General features: G+C 40.5%; 1 protein-coding gene across 4 annotated transcripts in view; it reads right to left on the minus strand.

The window, feature by feature from the left end:
• SGMS2 (sphingomyelin synthase 2) overlaps positions 1-20,925 on the minus strand; it is an 82,989-nt gene that overhangs the window by 37,703 nt on the left and 24,361 nt on the right. Inside the window, exons 1-2 of one of the 4 annotated variants that reach the window (XM_088021076.1) lie at positions 13,415-13,509; positions 12,666-12,776 (exon numbers count right to left, since the gene is read on the minus strand). The exons of 2 other annotated variants lie outside the window; for them this stretch is intronic. The gene's annotated coding sequence lies outside the window, so the exon portion shown is untranslated. Of the gene's footprint in view, positions 1-12,665; positions 12,777-13,414; positions 13,510-20,925 lie in introns of those variants that run through there. One more of the 4 variants, XM_028121281.2, reaches the window with a different exon arrangement.

Below are 20,925 nucleotides of genomic sequence, written 5' to 3' on the forward strand. Positions count from 1 at the left end.
TAAAGACGCAATTTTATAATCACCGGAAGAATAAAAACAAAGGCATTATGTGGGAACAGAGAGGTTGAAGGTAGCAAATACCTAATGAAGATTTAGAATTCAATTAGACTTACAGTGCAGAAATTTTATCATTGAAACTGAATAGGTAGGATAGAAACTACGGATGTAGAAAATTTCAAAAACCGTACCCCAAGGTTAATGACATAGAGTGACCAAACTCAAGGTAAGCAGTCCTCAAGGGTTAAATATGTAGTAACTGCTACACTCACTGTTGAAAGCCTGGAAGGTAAGGCAAACACGTGGATGGCTAACACAGAAGACAGAATTATTTCTGGCCTTCCGTTCTGTGCGGAATTTGGCTTGAAATGCAAAGGACGGTAGAAGACTGGCTCCTATTCTCACGGGATTTTTTGGTTAAGTAACTCCCCCCAATCTTTCCAACCAGAAGTGACTTAAAAAAGACCAAAGAGCAATAAAAACAACTTTTATAAATTAGATTAGAGCCTGAAATAACATTTGAAGTTTTGTAAAACCATACACCAGACAAGTAAAAGTGAAAAGAAAATTCAAATAATGAACATAAAATGGGAGAGGAGGGAAAGATTGGAGAGACAGATGTAGATGTATAGTAAAATATAACGTAACAGGAATTTTAAAAGTCTAGATAAATAGATGAAAACTGAGAAAGTTTTTAAAAAGTAAAAAAAAATTTTTAATAGCCTTTAAAAATGCCAAGCTCTACTGGGTGTTGTATGGAAGTGTTGAATCATTATATTGTACACCTGAAACTAATATTACACTGTATGTTAACTAACTGGAATTTAAATATTTCTAAAAAATAAAAACGCCAAGCTCTACAAATCAGTAGTGAATAGAAAATCAGTGAAGTAGTTATCCTATTCAGTTTAGCACTGGTCTATCATTGGAAGTAAACTATGGTCAGAATTATTTTCTACAGAGTGAAGCAGATTTAGAAAAACACAGGATGATCAAAAGAACTGTTTCTAAACCTGAACATGATGCCACGAGGTAGCCAGGGAACACTATAAACTCAACGTTCAATTGGCACCGGGAGGCTGAAAGATGTAATTCCATACTTAATCTTATTTCCATTGAATCTAATTCTCAGTGATGACCCTACATAAATAAAAGTATTTGACTATAAATAATTACCTGAAATTCTTTTTTTAAAAAATATACTTATGCTATCAAAAACCTTTTTTAAAAAAAAAATTGAAGCAAAGTAACAGGCTAGAAAAGTGGGTTTTTTTTCTCCCCCACTTTGGCCTTTTTTTTTTTTTGCTTCTAACATCTCCTATAGCATAATCTGCAGCAATATTAGGCAATTAGGAGCCCACTTCCGAAGCTTATACTGAACAATACCAAAAATTACATTCTGGTTAATATGCATCTATACTTCAAGTAGAGGCACATTTTAAGAATGTCAAAAAGGATTACAGGTTGATGCAGAACATTTGCAGGAAAAGAGTGAATTCCATCTGGGGGGTTTACCGGATAAATAAAATCTCAGCTATCACCTCAGCTTCCAACTCCCTCCTCTGCTCACTGACAATCACTCCAGGTCCCATGCATTTTAATCCTCCATCATTCTACTGAACTCTGCTCCCTCCAGCTTAGTTCAGGTCTCAAACATCCTTCCTTACAGAGGGCAGGATATCCATAGCCACAACAAATTTTAAATGCATTAAATCCATCCACCAAAAAAGATACATAAAAAATCATTTTTTAAATAAAAAGAAAGCCGATATGGTTCTAGGAGTATCAGGCACCACTACTGTTTCGTACTATGAGAGCACGAAGTGAAAACAGCGCGACAGCAGCTTGCTAAGAAGATAGAAAGTCGTGAACAATCCCGCCCAAGGAGAAAGTGAAGGGCCACCGTATCTGTAGGGGAAGGACTGACCATACTGGCTATTTGGGGCAGCCCTCCCTTCCTCCGTCCCTCTCTGGTTTGGTTCCCGGTCCATTTCCTACTTTCTTGGCTTCTTTCAAGCCCTTAAATGGCTCTCCATGGCCCAAATCCATTGCTTATTTTGGCTTTAAAAACAAACTGACAAACAGAACCTTTCAAACATGTTCTACTGAAAGTGGAGAGAACAGTGTAGCGAACCTTATCGGCCACAACAACTGTCACAGGAAATCTTTTTCATCATCCCCCCGCCCAGGATTTTTTTGAAGCAATCCCAGATATCTCTTCATCTCATCCGTACATATTTCAGTCTGCCTCTTTAAGATAAAGCTTCTCTTTAAAACAAACCAACAAAACACCTTACTGCCATTGTTTCCGCTAAACAAAATTACCATAATAATAAATACCCAGTCAGATGACCTTTCCCCAGTCATCTTATTTTTTTTCTCCAGACTATTCCCGGGGGATGTTGCCTCCTTCTGACATTTGCCAGTGCTTGCAAGGACCTTCATAATCTGGCCTCTGCCTTCCTTTACAGGCTCAGTTTTTGAGATGAGTTTTTTTCCTGTCCCTAAATCTTGTGCTTCCAGTGACATTTACTTAACTTCTGTTCCCTTCACATGCGATATTCCCTCTCATCAGGCCTTTCATATAGTTTTTTTTTTTTTAGCTGTCTAATCCTCTCGCTTCTACCCCCTTGCTTACATACCTGCCCCTCATATGCCAATGTCATTTCGTCCAAGAAACCTTTCCTGCTACAATTCCTGGACCCAGAAATGAACTGTCAAACACAGCACTCCTGGCCCAGTGAGGTTACAAAGCCCAGTCTCCCCTCTCCCCAAGTCCCCAGTTTTTTTTTTTTTTTTTTTTTTTTTTACGGTTTTTTAAAATTTATTTATTTGCCACAGAGAGACAGAGAGCGCACAGGCAGGACAAGCGGCAGAGGGAGAGAGAGAAGCAGACTTCCCGCGGAGCAGGGAGCCAGACACGGGGCTCGATCCCAGGACCCAGAGATCATGACCTGAGTGGAAGTCAGACGCTTAACCAACTGAGCCACCCAGGCACCCCCCCCCACCACCACCAAGTCCCTATTTAAAAACAAATGCCAAAAAAAAAAAAATGCCGATTTATAACTTCTGGCTTGTTAGAAATTAACCTTCTCTCTGGGGGTCCTTTGTGTCCAACATTTTCACGGTATGCCTAGCATTCTTCACATGGGCCTTCTGACCTATGTATTCATGCACAATTATTAAGCAAACCTCTTATAAATGGTGTTCTATAGCTGCAAATCAGATTTTAGTTCAAAGTTTGTAAATGGTAAGAAAATCCACAGCATTTTAATTAAACATTATATTTAATAATCATAAGGCCTTTCAAATGTGAATTACATATTTAGCAAATACCTGGGTGTAATAAAGACAGGGACAAAAGTGCTAGTGGAAAAAGAAGACCCTAACTCTAAAGAAAAGGCTCTGAACTCCTATTACAGGAGCTGAAAACGGCTCCACTTTATTCTGAAAGTGGCACCAACTCCTAAAAACAAAAATGTACTTATCAAGGACATTACTGTTCTTCAGCAGATAACTGCCTCCGTAAACAGACTTTCCCTGCGGAGATTTTCACCAAAGTGCAAGCAGAAAACTGTATTTGATTATTCGACTGTTAAAGAGTTTTCTAGGAGATGTTTGTCGACCACTTTGTGCAGCTTTTCTTCCCTATGAAAATAAGATCATACATAATGACTAGGTAAAAGTGAACATTTCTCTAGGGCCTTAGCAAATCTAATTCACCTTATGTTTATGGCTTTGAATTATTTTAAGAAGCTTTAAAAAATAAAAAAAACAAACAAAATAAGAAAGCTTTTTTTGGGAAAAGTTTTACAAATACACACTTTAAACTATGTTAACAACATTACGATCATGCAAAGCTAGCTGGGATTTACCACTATTGTGCTCGATTCTCTGTGCCAATACAATTAATTAACATTTTAGCTAACATTAGATTGGAATATTTAAGTTTTTAAAATTTTTTGAATTTGTATCCCATTAATGATTTAAATTTATATAACCTAGACTTAAGAATAAGAGCTGTAACTAACACTCATATAAGTATTCACTACCACCCAAACATTATTCTAAATGCTTTACTTATTTAATCTTCACCACAACTATGAGACAGATATTTTTCTTTAAATTTTTTTATTGTTATGTTAATACCATACATTATATCATTAGTTTTTGATGTAGTGTTCCATGATTCATTGTTTGTGCATAACACCCAGTGCTCCAGGCAGAATGTGCCCTCTTTAATACCCATCACCAGGCTAACCCATCCCCCCACCCCCTCCCCTCTAGAACCCTCACTTTGTTTCTCAGAGTCCATAGTCTCTCTTGGTTCATCTCCCCCTCCGATTTACCCCCCTTCATTCTTCCCCTCCTGCTATCTTTTTTTTTTCTTAACATATATTGCATTATTTGTTTCAGAGGTACAGATCTGTGATTCAAGTCTTGCACAATTCACAGCGCTCACCATAGCACATACCCTCCCCAATGTCTATCACCCAGCCACCCCATCCCTCCCAGAGACAGATATTTTTATTACTCATACTTTACAAATGAGCACAGAGAAGTGAAGTGAATTGCCCAAAGTTCCCAGCTACTAAGTAGAGGAGCCAGCATTTGGTACTTTGGTAGTTCTAATTCAGTATGTCATTTTGCCACTTTTTGAGGAAAAAAACATCTACAAATGAGCACGCAGCTTCAGGATGAATTCTTGCAGCAAATTAAAGGAAATGTGATGGCACCCCACCCCTCACCCCTGCATCTGAGGAGCCAACTTCAGGAGCTCAGGAGATTTTCATAGGCAGAGCTCCCGTGCTGCTTCCTCCTGACACAGAGTGAGAATGTTCCAGAGTCGGCAGGGAAGACCTGACATTTCCTTTATGGCTGTGACTCCCTGGCTGGGTCAACTCGCCTCCCCTAACTTTTCCATTTATATCCTCTTTCTGATACAGGGGGCAGGAATGCTCCAGGAAAGGAGAACCAGACCAGGTTTAGTTTGTCGTGCTAAGGACGTGCTTGGGAATGAGAGAGGGGCCATGCGTTCTATCTGTGCTGTGAACCATACTGAGAAGAAAGAAGTACATTCCAGGACAGAGTCTCAGGGAGACTATGCAGATGTGTCTCCAGGCCCCCATCTTAAACTAATGGAGCTCTGCTTTTCTTTCTGTTTTGGATGGGTTACCCAAAACCTCATCTAAAATCTGGGTTCCGTGGCTAAAAGTTTAGACAATAATGTAATGGTGACATGCCAAGACCCTGGATCAGAACAGATCAGAATCCTTTTTTCTTTTTAAAAGATTTTATTTATTTATTTCACAGAGAGCGACAGCAGGAACACAAGCAGGAGCAGAGGGAGAGGGAGAAGCAGGCTTCCCGCTGAGCAGGGAGCCTGATGTGGGGCTCGATCCCAGGACCCTGGGATCACGACCTGAGCAGAACGAAGGCAGAGGCTTAACGACTGAGCCACCCAGGCGCCCCTGGACCAAAATCCTTATCTCTGTTTTTGGCCACAAATAAGCCATGACTAATCCTGGGTACATAATTTACGAACCTTGGGCTTCAGTTTCATTTACTACAACCCCATTATTTTATTTCTAAGACCCTTTGCCATGTTTAAAAAATATATCATCCTGGGGCACCTGGGTGGCTCAGACGTTAAGCATCTGCCTTCAGCTCAGGTCATGATCCCAGGGTCCTGGGATCGAGTCCCGCATTGGGCTCCCTGCTCAGCAGGGAGTCTGCTTCTCCCTCTCCCACTCCCCCTGCTTGTGTTCCCTCTCTCGCTGTGTCTCTCTCTGTCAAATAAATAAAATCTTTAAAAAAAATCATCCTATAAAAAGAAAGTAAAGATGCATTAGTGATCTCAACCAAGACAGCTAAAAAAGGCAAACAAAAATCACATTTCTCACATTGAGAAAGAGGGTAAGGTAACTTATTACTGAAGAATGAACTAACCACCCATGCTCTAGGTATTTCCTCTTAGAGGTCAGAACCCCCATGAGTTTGGTCCTATGGGTGAGAAATTGATTCTGTCAAAGATATAAAAGTGTCCGGTATTTTAATTTAGCTTGATGTAGATAATTTATGGGTAACAGGTTGATAGGGGTTTATTAAGATCATGAATGACAAAAGTGTACTCAGCAACCACAGCCCCTACATGTCCTTGAACCTCCATGAGAGTATCTTAGAAATCTAAAACCACTTGATAAGAAGTGAAGCAATCTATGGTCCTCAGATCCTTTGGCCTTACCTCTCTCTCTCTCACATTCTCAAATAAGGGACTATGTCAAATGATTAGCCACTGGCATAGTACAATAAAAAATATGGTTTATCTTATATCTTTGTTTCTTACGGTCAGAAAACACATTTGTCAAAATATGCCACATGAAAAGGGAAATAAATTCATGGAAGAAACATCCATTAGGTTCTATTCACTATTCAGCTGTCTAAAGGGAGTAAGGAGACTATGGGGAGAGGGCAGCTAATGCAGAACGCTTTCCGTACCAGGACTGAAGCCAATTAAATAAGAAGCTAACAAAGAGCTGCTGATCTCAGTCTAATTAAAGAATAAATAAGATATTAAAACTAAAGAAAATAATTTTATAAGGTTGAAGTGAAAGGTCACATCACATAGAACAGTGATGGTTAATTTAGATGCAAGGTAAACAACAAAAAACTATTGGGTGAGCTCAGAGGCCAATACCAAAAGATACAAAGAATCAAGTATTATGCTTTATTATAGTGATTGACCATTAAATGGATGCAGATCCAAAATTAAGAAATAATGTAAGTCAGTATAAACTATATTAAAGTAGTGTTTAAAAAAGGACTTTTCTAAAACACTTAAAATTAAGAAGTAAAAATATCCCAAGTAACTTGAAATCGTATAACTTGATTTCAAGAGCGTAACTTCTATTCTATTAGCATTAATGTTTAAAGGCAGACAATTTACCGTATCAAAAAAGATTAGATTTCTCTGGTAATGGATTAGCAATCCTAGATTCGATTTTTTTCTTCTGGGTAGCAGAGTATTCCAGATTTAACCTTGGATGTCCTATCCACCCCCCCCGCAACATTCATACACACAGACACAGACAGAAACACACCCGTGTGCACGGGAGCACGTGCGCATGCACGCGCGCGCACACACACACACACACACACACACAGTCAAATAACTTTGGAAAAGCAGAGGATCAAGTATTAAAGCTCTGTTAATTAAAATAACCAATTTCTCCCTCAAATTTTTAGAATAAACAGAGCTAAGTGAACTCCATCAAAGTTTATTTGAACCATCTGAAGTATTATTTATGGCTTCTCCTGTTTTTGAAAATAAGTTCTATTATGTTCAGTAATCTTTTAGGAATGATTAACACAGTTTTCCATCAAGTAACAAAGATTTCTGATGAAAGACTGAAAATCTAAATTAATAGAAAGACTCTAGGTTCTTTATAAAGCCAAGCTTAAAAGCATTTCCCCAAATCAACATTCTACACTCAAAATTATTCAAGGTATGAGACTGCATATAAAACAGGGATTCTACCTTCAATGCGAAATTCAGTGAGCACTACTGTGGCTTCAAGAAAAGTCAGAAAATTGTAGAGTTAAATAAGCTTTCCCCTTACATTTTATAGAGATCCAAAAGTTAACCTGAGTCACTAGGCTATTATTTTGGTAATACAACCTTATGGCAGCTGAATAAAATGGTGTCAGTTGCTTAGATTTTGCCACTAACCCAGGCTTCCAAATTATTTTATTTACTTTTTTTTTTTTTAAGATTTTATTTATTTATTTGACAGAGAGAGACACAGAGAGAGAGAGGGAACACAAGCAAGGGGAGCGGGAGAGGGAGAAGCAGGCTTCCCGCGGAGCAGGGAGCCCAACGTGGGGCTCAATCCCAGGACCCTGGGAACATGACCTGAGCCGAAGGCAGATGCCCAACGACTGAGCCACCCAGGTGCCCCATTTATTTACTTTTCTAAATAATTTTGCATGAACGAATGTTGCTAGCTTTTGAGATAATCCTGAGAGCCACTCCCCTAATCCCTTTCTTCCTGTTGATTTTATAGCAGATCCTTCCTTGGGAAACACTCCCACCTGATAGAACCAGAGAGAGACTCTCTCCAAGTTCAGGGAGAAGAAAGGTTCCTAATCTCACAGCACTGCTGAATCACTACAGAACATCGAACACCATCCAGGCACGGCTGTCCCACTAGCCCAAAAGGGCAGCGACGTACTCTCAACACAGTCCGGTAACATTCTGGTTTTCCTTCAAGAAATAAATTCAAGGGAGGTTAGAAGTCTTAAAAGATCAAATTGGGATTAGTGCTATGGCTTCCTCCCCTTACCCAAGCTCCTCCCATTTCTTCAGTCCAGCTTGGAGGGTGTGCAGTTTGCAGCCTACGTGGACTATCTCCTCTGCTGGGGTGGGAGGTGCAAGGGCAGTCCGCATAGGACTTGGGTCAATGTTGCTGGCCGCCAGCCAAGCGCCTGGCTTCTAGAGCACTAGGGTGGCCGTGAATGAATGTGTCAGCTCACACACTCAAAGACACCAGATCTACCTCACCCTTCTCCAAAGAACCTCAGGTACCTTTCCTTGTCGAAAGGAGTCAATAACGTAGCTGCATAATTAGGATTTCCAGATGTGCTACAAAGCCCCCCAAAATTTCACCCGATTTAGGATGCTTTACTTAATGTGACTGCATTCTTTATAATTATGTATCTTATTTAAGAAGGGGGCTGTAGCATAAGGCATAAGAAAGTACAGCAAAAACTCATATGTTGCTTCAGAACATTATGGATGCCTCAGAAGCCCACAAGCAACCTCTGTGATTATATCCCCCTCCCTCTACATAATCCTAATGTCGTTTCTCAATATATACATAACTTTCAAAAGTACATAATGCTGAAAACCCTAGAAGAAGTTTCTTAAGGATGCTATAATTATAATTTCTATTAACGGCAGTTCTCAAGATGATAAAAGAATCAACGAATCCTTAAAAGTTCTCCTCTTTCGGTTTTCCTTCATTCCTTCCCATTTCTGCCCCTACCACTTAGGGAGTTGTCTGGAAGGCAGGAGGCATTGTACTATTCCCCAGAGCTTGTGATAAGAGACATTGGTGCTCCCCAAATATTAACATGTTAATATGCACAACCACTTTGTGGGGGAGGTACCATGACCACCTCCGTCTGAGGCATGAGGAAGTGAAACCTAGAAATCTAGCAAGTGGGCAGAGGCTATGAACCCAGGCAATCGGCTCCAGGGTTCATGCTCTTAGCCACTATGCTATGTTGTGATTCTCTGAGATTTTGGTCTATTTTTACAATTAGGAATGTGCTATTTTTTCCCAAAAAGAAATGGATTTCCTTCCTCATGAATCCTTCTGGGGAGAGAGTTCATTTTTCCCTCCTGAACCCTCCCTCCCCAGTTACCATGCAGGTGGCAGTCTGTTTGCCCTATGAGGTGACTTCCTTTCAAATATTAGCCAGCCCCACCTTCTAACACACAGTTACTCGCCCTGGGTCATCTGATGCCTTCAGTGCTTCCGTGAATGTTTATACCCTCCCCAGTGACTTATGAGAGGGACATTTACTGGAAATATTGTGGATGGACATGTCACTGTGGTGAGGTGTTCAGAGTGTCTGAATCACTCCTGTTGCCTAGTAACTGGTTTGTGTTTGGCAGGAGGAAGGTGACTCAGACAGGTATACTCAGACACAGGGCAGATATTTAGTCAGCATGACCTCCTCCCAGCTAGACTGTTCATTTCATGCTTAACCTTGACACTGTTCTTTCACGTGTCACTGTTAGTAGAGGCTCCTTCAATTCTTTCCAAGTCAGGGAATTCAAAATACAGTATGCTGTGCAGAGCATCAGCAAATCCCCTATGGCTGAAATACAGGCTACATTATCTTCCCTACTGAGTTCTGAAGAAAAACTTTAAGACAAAAGTAATTACAAAATTCTTATATATAAAAGTGGATTGAAATTTATAGGCTGTCATGAAAGTTACTTTCCATCCCTCTGAGAATTAGTTCATGATTTCCGTGAATATAATATATTCCTAAACAGCACTGAGTCACTTATTTGGTCCTCATACTTAGTTTTCCTCAGGCAAACAGGGTTGACTCATTTGGCAGGGGCCATACTCTTGGCCAGAAACCCTTTACACCTATACACAGACCCAGCTTTTTACCTGAAAGAATTGAGGACAAAATATAAGTGGATTCAGAATAGTAGGGATTCATTCTCAAATACCAACATGACTAGACAGAGATGTCAGAGTGGGCCTGAGGTCACCTCACTGATTTTTGTCTTCAAATTTAAGTTAGCATGTGTGCCTATGTCACTCCAGAAGCCAAAACATTCTAGAATAAAACACTCTGGACTTGCACTTCATGTAAATCTCCAACAGTTATTATTCCCCTAATATTTTAGAGAGACCCACCATTTTTCCTAGTGATGTCTATTCTTTAAATATTCAAAGGAGAAAAAGCGGGGTTTTTTTTGTTTTTAATTTTTTATTGTTATGTTAATCACCATACATCATTAGTTTTTGATGTAGTGTTCCATGATTCATTGTTTGTGCATAACACCCAGGGCTCCATGCAGAACATGCCCTCTTTAATACCCATCACCAGGCTAACCCATCCCCTCACCCCCCTCCCCTCTAGAACCCTCAGTTTGTTTCCTGAGATTAAGAATTCCTCATCAGTGAGGTCATATGATACATGTCTTTCTCTGATTGACTTATTTCGCTCAGCATAACACCCTCCAGTTCCATCCACGTCGTTGCAAACGGCAAGATCTCATTCCTTTAGATGGCTGCATAATATTCCATTGTGTATATATACCACTTCTTCTTTACCCATTCATCTGTCGATGGACATCTTGGCTCTTTCCACAGTTTGGCTATTGTGGACATTGCTGCTATAAACATCGGGGTGCACGTACCCCTTTGGATCCCTACATTTGTATCTTTGGGGTAAATACCCAGTACTGCAACTGCTGGGTCGTATGGTAGCTCTATTTTCAACTAGAAAAGGTGGTTTTGAAACAGGCACAGAAATACACACATACCAGAGAGTGGGGTTTTTTGGGTTTTTTTGGTCCTTTTCAGTCACACCTGCTCAAGACACAGAAATTAAGACCCAAGAATGTGCCTAAATGGTACCTCTAATCTTGGTGGGAAAATCCTGAATCCTAAATTTATTTAATGCTTATGGACTGAAGGATACAAATGTAATTTAGGAAGTTGTCTTTTTTCTTCCCTGCTTCAAATAATATTCATTCTTACAGGTGGGTTCCAGTATGCCTATTATCTATAAGTACTATTAAACGTCTAATACATGATATAAATTTTACTTTGTTCTTGACAGCTATAAAAGGAGTATGTAAGTATACTTAGCACAGATTTTCATCTTATGATGAAATCATATGTTAACATCATATGTTAAAACTTAATTTTCTCCAACATTTTTTTTTGAAGGGCATATTTTAGGGGGGAAAAAAATCTTTCCAAGTCTAAAAACTTCTTGAGGTCTGCCAGACAAACTCCATAGCAGACTTCTTAAGAAAAAGGTACTCTCATTATCTAGAACTGGCTAACTGGTTACAATTACTACTGGCAAGCAATATGGGGGTGAATTGCTCTCCAAAGCATTTTTTAAGTCCTTAACCCTGCCCGAAGTAGGTTCTCCCAGTTCGGGGTTCATAGTTGATAAAGGAACCTGCTGAGCACTATAACATGTTTGGGCTTGTGCATATAACTGGGGATAGTAAGCTCTGTTCCTCAGATTCCCAAAATAGAGTTATTATTGGGAATAAAACTGGCAGCAGAAAGCTTAGGATTTAAGTTCATGAATTTGTTGCTGACCATCTGCTTCGTGCAAGTTTCAGTTACAAAAGAACATTCGTTATTGTCAGGAGAACAAGACAGACCTTTGTCCCTGTCCTCACAGAGCCTGCGGTCTAGTTGGGGAAACAAATAACTATAATACCAGCAGATAAAGGTTTGGAGAATTAAAATCAAGATTCTAGGAACACACTGCAAAGGATACCCCTTAGTTCGGGAAGGTCAGGTAAGGCTTCCTAGGAGAAAGGGCCTCTCAAGTCAGATCTGAAAAGTGAAGGAGTCTGGCAAGGTGGGGTGGGGTTATTTAAGGCAGAGAAATAGTATGTGCAGAGGCCTTAAGCAACAAAGAAGAATGTGGTCTGTATGTATAGGAGCAGAAGGAAAGTCAGCTTGGCTGAAATGGCGAGGTAAGCTCTTGAAGAACCTGATAAGGCCTTTTTATGATATTTGGATTTTGCCCCCAGGATAATGGGATCGGGGAGTGAGGTGCTCAGTTTTGTATTTCGTAAGGATCCCACTGAGGATTCCTGACACTTAGAGACCAAGGAAATGAGCATTTCTTACACTCAGCAGAAAATGATCAGGTCCCCTCTATACCCAAGGGTAAAGGTACAAGGTTCTTCATGCAACCTATTTCCTGCAGCACCACTGAGATGTTACCATGTGACCCAAGAAAGCAGAGGGGCTATGCGCTCAGCCTGCGAAGAAGACAGATGACTCAAATTCAAACTCTAGCTCTATCATGTTCTATCCAACACTTTTAACTTTGGGCAAGTTCTGAAACCCTCTACATCTCAAAGTGGACTTGACAATAGTTACCTCGTAAGGCTGCTGCGCAGATGAAGCTCTACATGTGAGCCAGTAAGACAGCAGCTACCACAATGCTCTTCAGTCTTAGTCATTATCATCCCAGGTATGCCAGTCAACCCGCTGCAAGCATTAAGAACCACTGCTTTAGACCACGTTAAATGTTTTCAAGCCATATAAACACTTTCTTTAGAAGCCATCTAATTTCTTTAGGAAAAGTAGCTTACACAAATAAATCTTTGTCTTTAATACTTACCAGCTGTCCATTTGAATATTTTAACATTGAAAATGGGATAAGATAACACAATTATTTAAAAATAAGCTTTATTTCGATCTTGGGGCCTTATGTCCTATTCAGACAAAGATCTGCTGTCCTAAGTGAAGTTTCTAGGACTATTTGCAGGTAAACTTCAGAATCAGAGCGTAGTTAGAAATCAGACTGCCTAACTAAATTTCTATGGCCATGAATCTAAAGGAATTTGAATAAATCCTTGTATCTAATAATCAGATCATAGAAAATTCAAACAAAAAGCATTTAGGCCTAAATACAGACATGGAGAGGACCAAAGAACCAGTCGTGGATTCACCATGAAACGTAAAACCCCCCTCTATCCAGTAGCCTCCTTGCTGCTCTATTTGTGAGATGTAAATGCTAAGTCCCTGTCCAGAAATCTGAGGAATTACACATTTTACAAGAGAACACAGACTACAAGTCAAGACATAATGCCAAAGGTTAATTAAAATTAACTAAAAAGGGGCACCTGGGTGGCTCAGTCATTAAGCGTCTGCCTTCGGTTCAGGTCATGTTCCCAGGGTCCTGAGATCGAGCCCCACATCAGGCTCCCCGCTCAGCAGGAAGCCTGCTTCTCTCTCTTCCACTCCCCCTGCTTGTATTCCCTCTCTCGTTGTGTCTCTCTCTGCCAAATAAATAAATAAAATCTTTAAAAAAAAATTAAAAATATTTGTGTCACTCACCACTAATATTGCAGACAGGATATTAAAATTGTTGCAGAGCTGATTGAGTTGGGGTCCAAGACCACTCCCAGTTCAATGATCAGGAGAACTCCCAGGACCCTGCCTATAGTCCTACTCATGGCTATGATTTGTTACAGCAAGAGGATACAAATCAGCAAAGGGAAAAGGCCCCCCATGGGATAAAGTCCAGAGGCAATCAGGAGCAAGCTTCCAAGGGTCCTGTCCCAGGGGAATCACACAGGTTGTGCTTAATTTCCCAGCACTGAGTTGTGACAGCACCTGTGAAATACAGTCTAGCCGGGAAGCTCATTAGTGACTCAGCATCTGGGGTTTCTTTGGGGCTGGTCACACAGAAACCTGCCATTGGGCATATACCCAAATTCCATACTCCTGGAATGCAAGCAGGTATTCAACAGAAACTGTCTTGTTTGCTCAGCTGAGGCACAGTGAGCTACACTAACGAGGGAACCCTCCCCAAATCTAAGTTCCCAGATGCCAGCCAAGGGCCAAGGTTGCAAGCAGGCCTTTCAAAAAGAGCAGTCTCAGGCCTGCTGTGTGAACTCATATTTGCATACTGTCCTATTTCAATTAGCAATATAAGACCAAATTAAGGAGAAAAGTCTTACTTTTAGCAGGTCACCCAGGTACATCATGAGCCTGAGAAGCACTCTTATCCTATGTATTTTCAGTATTTAAAATGTAGCATTTTTAACGTGGACAACCATGGTCTTAAATTACATAATAGAAGATTTAAGATTTTTTTTTGTACAGTAAAAAAAAAAAAAAAGCTGCCTTCTAGTCCTATTTACTTTTCTGAGCATCTTCTTTTATAAAATACCACTGAAAATTCTGAACAAAAAGTGTTCCTAAACTGAAACTACTCTCAGAAACCATTTAGCCTAGCAGATTGGTGATAAAATTCAGGCCCAGATAACAGCTACCCTCACAAGTTTCTAGCAGGAATGGAGTAAGAAAAACTCCCTCTGGGAAGCAATTTGACAAGGTATCTTATCAAAATTATACATATACCTTATGACCTACAATTCTGCTCTGCAAATGTATACACATATAATTGTGTACATGCAGAATAACCTATGTACAAAGTTATTTATTGCGGCATTGTTTAAGAGCAAAGGACTGGCCACAACCCAAACGTCCATCAATAGGTCACTATTTAAATTGTGGTACATCCATACAATGGACTACTCTGTAACTGTTGAGGGAAAAAAAAAAAGAATGAGGAAGCTCTCTTAGTACTGATTTGTTAAACTGTCCTACATATATTCGGAGACAAACATACATTACACAGAAGTACAGTTTACTATCTTTTACCTTATGAAAAGAGCAAATATGAATATAAATTGTGTATAGAGAAACTCTGGAAGGATGCATCAGACACAGATAACAGAGGCTGGCAGAGGGTAATGGAGGCAGAATTTGGACATTATCTGTGAACCTAAAAAAATGTATTAAAAGGACATACTTGACAGGTGATGTTTCTTTCTCTTCTAAGGCCAGGTTATATTAAGCCGGTACCTTTTTGATGTGTGGATCATTTTACTAGGCTTCTGTATTTCTGCATGGTTAAACGAGAGCATAAGATCGCTTTATCTTACTTTCCAGATCGGGTTTCCACGCTCTTCCTTTTTGACGAGTCTGCCTGTCAGCTGGAAGGGGGTTTCCCCAGGACACCTGACAGTGAATAAAGTTCTCTGTTTGAATAAAGTTCTCCCTTTGCCCATTTGCCTGCTGGGGAAATTTGGGAGATTCTTAAAAGCTCCATTTCTGAAAGCAGGGATTTTGTTTTGTTCACTGCCTTATTCGCAACACTGAACAGAGCGCCTGGCACACAGAAATTGCTCAGTAAGTATTTGTTGAATAAATGAGTTCTTTTCTTCATCCAGCTTCAATGGTACAGACACTACCAGACAAAGAGGGAGATATCACTGGGGTCAAATATTCAGAAATTGCTGTCATTCCTAGTATCGGCTCTATATAGGCATTCTAATCCGAGCAACATTCCTAGAATTATTTTGAATTTTACAGAAGACAAACAAATAAGCCTATAGAATGCTGTGCTGAACAATGACTCTTAAATAGTCATAAACATTTATTTTTAATTAACTTGGGATTACAAGACCCTGGAGTCCATCTTAGGGCTTAAATCTTTTTAGGCAAACACCACACTAATTAGTAATGATCAAAAAAGAATGGCTTTTAGAAGAGTCAAATGAGCCCCCAGTCATAAGGTGCCCATAAGCTGTATAGAAGAGAAAATATTTTGCATTAAAAATGTAACTGCTGGGGCGCCTGGGTGGTGAGGTCGTTTAAGCCTCAGACTCTCAGTTTTGGCCCAGGTCCTGATCTCAAGATCGTGAGATCGAGCCCCACATGGGGCTCCACACTCAGCACGGAGTCTGCTTAAGTTTCTCTCTCCTTCTGTTCCCTCCCCTACTTGCGCTCTCTTTAAAATAAGTGAATAAATATTTTTTAAAAATGTAACTCTTTATTTAAGAAAATTATCCTTCAAATTAAATTCAAATTAGTCTAGATAGCAAAAAGAATTGCAAATTGTCCATCCTAAAAGAGAAAACTTCCTTCTCAGTGGGCACAGAATGGGTATAACTACCACACCTTTTAAACCTTGGTTTTTAAATAACTATAAAAACCAAATAACTTTGCTAGTAATAATTTTAGTAATATGGCCAAATAGGTGCACAGCTGACAGATGTTTCTTTGAAGATTTTTAGTGCCACAAACTTTTCTTAAGGCATGGGTGAGTCAGTTCCTGAGGGCTGTTTCTTGGCAGTACCACAGAGGGGTTAGGTGGTTTTGGTGTTACCTCTAGTTCTCTTACTGCCATTTAAGGCAACAATCCAATGAGTGAGGAAACATCCACTCACCTGGATCAGCATGAAATCTAAGACTCCTGAGGAAATTCTCAGTTAAGGAATTAATGGAATGTCTTAACTGAAAAGGGAAGATAGCAGAGAAGTTGCAGGACAACTGGTAGGTGACCAACCTTTAGCTGATGCAAATCACACTCATGACCCAGCAGCAGGAAGCACCAAACCTTGTGGGTGCAGATGGGAGCACACCGAACCCAACCTTGGTTCTCCTACCAGTCAACACCGCCTGTCTTGTAGCAGACCCTTTCTGCAAAGAGTGGTATGGGGCCGAGCATGACAGCTCCAAAAGATGGAGAAAGTGAGAGGTTCAATAAGAAAGATGCTTTGTTCTTACATATTTTGTTGGTTTTCTGGAGATGGAGGTGAAATGAAGAGCTAATCCTGTCCTCCTAGAAGCGTCACAAGGAAAACACGGACTCTACCAGGTACCGGCATTTGAGGAACCCGGCCATTCATTTGGCTGCCACTGACTTAATACACAACCAGACCCTGTTCAGAGGTGGAGCAGTGAAGGTGGGCAGATTCCTGACCCTCACGATGCTCACATTCTAATGTGGAAACAAGTAGATAAACAAGAAGACTGCGAGAAATGCCACCGAGAGAGGTCAATCAGCATCAGAGCAAGGCTGGTGCGGCTCATGTAGGGACTGGTCAGGGATGCTGAGGGGAGGCCACTTAGGACAATAACGGTGGGGGAGGTGGAGGAGCAGGGAGCCAGGGAAGAAGAGCACTCTCGGCCAAAGGAGCAGCTGGTTCAAAAGCCCTGAGGCAGGAAGGTGCCAGGCAGGTTTGAAGAATGGAAAGGCAGGCACTGGTGAAGACTGTGATCAGAGGAGTAGTGAAGGCCGGGGGCAAAGGCCCGGGCGCTGAGGGCTCTGCAGGTCAGGTGGATGGACTGCCCACACACACAGCACAGTTCAGTGTCCCGGAAGCCCAGGCTGCTATGAGGTGTCCACTCTGTCACTTCCTAAGACAATGCTGGAAGATTCTCTCTGAAATACAGCTGCTGCAATCTTTTCATGGAGTTTTTTAAAAGACTTTAACTGTTTATAATTTGGTATTAATAATAGTAATAATATATTCAGCTTACAGATTTTTTTTTCAATTACATAGCTAACATGGTGCCTTTCATCTAGTCAAACTCAGAATGTGTCCCCTTGTCAAAAAGAATGGGTAAGAGCGGGTGAGTGGTAGAATGCAAATTCATGCTTACTACGCCAAAAATTCTCTTTTTTTTTTAAGATTCTTTTATTTATTTATTTGTTAGAGAGAGCGTGGGCGAGACAGTGTGAGCAAGGGTACAAGCAGGGGGAGCTGCAGGCAGAGGGAGAAGCAGGCTCCCCGCTGAGCAAGAAGCCCGATGCGGGACTCGATCCCAGGGCACTGAGATCACGACCCAAGCCAAAGGCAGACGCTTAACTGACTGAGCCACCCAGGCATCCCACTACGCCAAAAACTTTTACGTACACATCCTAATGTCGTGTCATGCTAAGAAAGGACCCATTTAAAAATCACAGGTCATGATTGATTTTAATTTGAAATATATGTACCATGCATAACTTCATAAAGGAATCAAGTACATGATATAACATATGGAATAAAATGCTACTCGTAGAAGAGTAATGCAGAACCAGAGCCAGGTGAATACAGACCAGGGGTTCTCGGTCACAAGCTACAGTGGAAGAGGGAGGGGTCCCACCTGTGACTGAAGATTGTCCCACCTGCTCCGGGTAGGGAATCACTGCTAAGGTAGCTCAGCTGGGAGGTGGGGATGGACATTCAGCACCTGTGTGACTCCAGGAATGGTACTTAATCTCTTTGTGCCTCAGGTTCCTCATCTATAAATGGGAATAACAACAGTACAAACTCCGCAGGGTCCTCAAGAGGACTGAAGAGATTAATATTTATAATGCGTTCAGAAATAGCACCTGGCATATTGTGCACTATTGTTGAGTAACTAAAATAGAGAAAGACAAGGAGTAATAGAATGTACTAAGTCTTACAACGTGACAAAAACCGGCACTGAGCTGGCTGCATAGTTGGCTCATTTCCTTCGTACAGGGCAAAGCAAAAGAAGAAACAACATTTCCTAAGCTCAGACAGAGAAAGTGTATGTATCTCCGTACCCAGATTTGGGAGAAAGAGGAGTGGGGAACTTGGTTTTGTTCCCCAAGGGACACAGCTCAAGAAATATGCTCGCAAGGGGTCTGTACACAGGAGGCGGGCCGTAAGCAACAGCACAGACCAGGCAGACCATCGTATGACGTCAACCGATGGTTTTTCAGGGTGTCCCTCAACACATTCTGAAGCGTAATTCTCTCGAGTTTCTCTGGTAGGAAGCCAAGGCAATGTGATACAAATAAGCAGCTTTGACGGTCTGGCTCATTTCAGGGATTCAACTGCACCAGAAATTCCTCCTGCACCTGCATTTCCTTCAGCCATGCTTCTGATAAGAGCTAAGGAGAAGACAGCTCCAGATTTGTAAAACAAATTCTCCAACATCAGGAGATGGACAAAATGCAGCCACATAAAAAAAAACCTAAGTAACCTGATGCATTGAAAGCAACTTTCCCCAGAAGCATCTGTTTTTAAGTCTAATGGACTTGAGAGTTGTTTTCTGGCAAAGAACAGCCATAAAATCGTTTTGGGGGATTAAACAATTTAAAAGAATATTGCTTTTGTCATACTCATCTCAGGCTCTACCTAGCAGTAAAACATGGAGAGTTTCCAAATGACAAAAACCACTGTGGTTAAGACGCATTTTATTGTAAGTTGGAATGTAGAATATAAATTGGAAAAGAGGTGAATTTTTATTTTATTAGAGAGCAAATCTTAGCTAGAAAAGGACCTCTGTTGCTCCAGATACTCCCGTCCTCTATACAGAAGACGCAGTACCACTGACCTTCCATGGTTATTCCACAAGTCCTACAAAGAAGATGGCGTCCCCGTGGTTTGTCAACCTTTTTCATTCCAGCAGGCAAAGTATGTTGTTCTTAAGGCTAATTATTTAAGAATTTTTCTTCAGTGTTCATCTTCAAATTGTTAATCAACTATAGCAGTATATTTTCACGTTAATACTTGTGAGGTATTGTTAAGCCACCGAAGAAAGCTGTTTGATGAATTCACGTGCAGTTCACCGGCAAGGGAGAGCCAGGGACAACATGTATTAACTAATCCCTAGGTATGCTTGGACAGGCCTCATTTCCTCACAGAAGGCTTTCTTCATTCCTCCAGGCTGCATTAGGGTCCCCTTCACCAAAGCCACATTATCCGCTTTCTCCATCATAACAGTTTGATAAGTATAATTATGTAGTCAATTGTTAGCAAAGATTTACTTGTCTCTTTTCTGTACACTCCATGAGGGAAGGGACCATATCTGTCAGGTTTTCTGCTGTCTCCCCGGCACACAAGTCAATGGGTATTTGTTCACGGCCTAACTCCCTCTTTATAAGACAGTGAGCTGTGTTCCTAAAGAGTCCCATGTAAGCTCTTTACAAGTCAGATAAGGAAGTCACTGAAGTAATGCTATAGAGGGCAGGGGAGAGGGAAAGCATTGTAATATTATAAAACTGACAAATTTGATGCCTTGAGTATTTTCAGAAGCAGAGTCTTTGTATGTACATATGGCAGATATGAATGAGAGTGTGAAGGAGAAAAGGAGGAATAGGAATGACCCACCAATTTAAATGGGTACTTTAAAATTATGTTATGAGAACTCAAATAGTGTTTTCTAATTATAGACTCTTAAATTTAAAATATCTTGAAAGGTCACTCTGTACTTCCCTCTGCCTAATACAGACTGCATTCAAAATATCCCAGAAATAGGAGTAAATTTTTTTTTTTTTTTTTAAAGCTAGAGGGAAAGGTTGAACAACAGATTAAAAAGCCCTGTGTCTGCTTTCTATAGTTTTTCTGTTAGGTCTTCCACAAACGTAGTTCACAAATCTGGCAATCTAGTCCTTTCCTTCATGACACAAAGGTATTACTGTTCTAGCCAAACTCCTCAACAACTTAAGAGTAAAAGTCATAAGAAATGACAAGATACAACAGTGAAACTTATAACCCTTCTGTACTTTAATACTGAAGGTGAGAAAGTGTTTAACCTTACTGGTAAGCAAAGAAACCCAAATCAAAGTGAGAGGTCATGTTTTCACATATTAAGTTGGCTAAAAAACAAACCAAATCATCAAACTCCTCTCCAGGGCTACTGTAAAACATTTCTTCTATTTTACAAACAACCTAAGAATGTGAACAAAGATTCAGCTCTGAGCCTATAACATTGTTGACAATAGTAAGAAGCTAGAAATAACTAAGTGTCCAACAACAGAGGATTGCTTGAATACACTGTGTTGGATGGACACAATGGAATACGAAATACTTCCTTACCG

Source organism: Eumetopias jubatus, unplaced genomic scaffold, assembly GCF_037043125.1.
Source record: "Eumetopias jubatus isolate StellerSeaLion01/CBP00866 unplaced genomic scaffold, mEumJub1_p1.0 scaffold_2, whole genome shotgun sequence".
In the NCBI taxonomy this organism is placed as follows: Eukaryota; Metazoa; Chordata; class Mammalia; order Carnivora; family Otariidae; genus Eumetopias; species Eumetopias jubatus.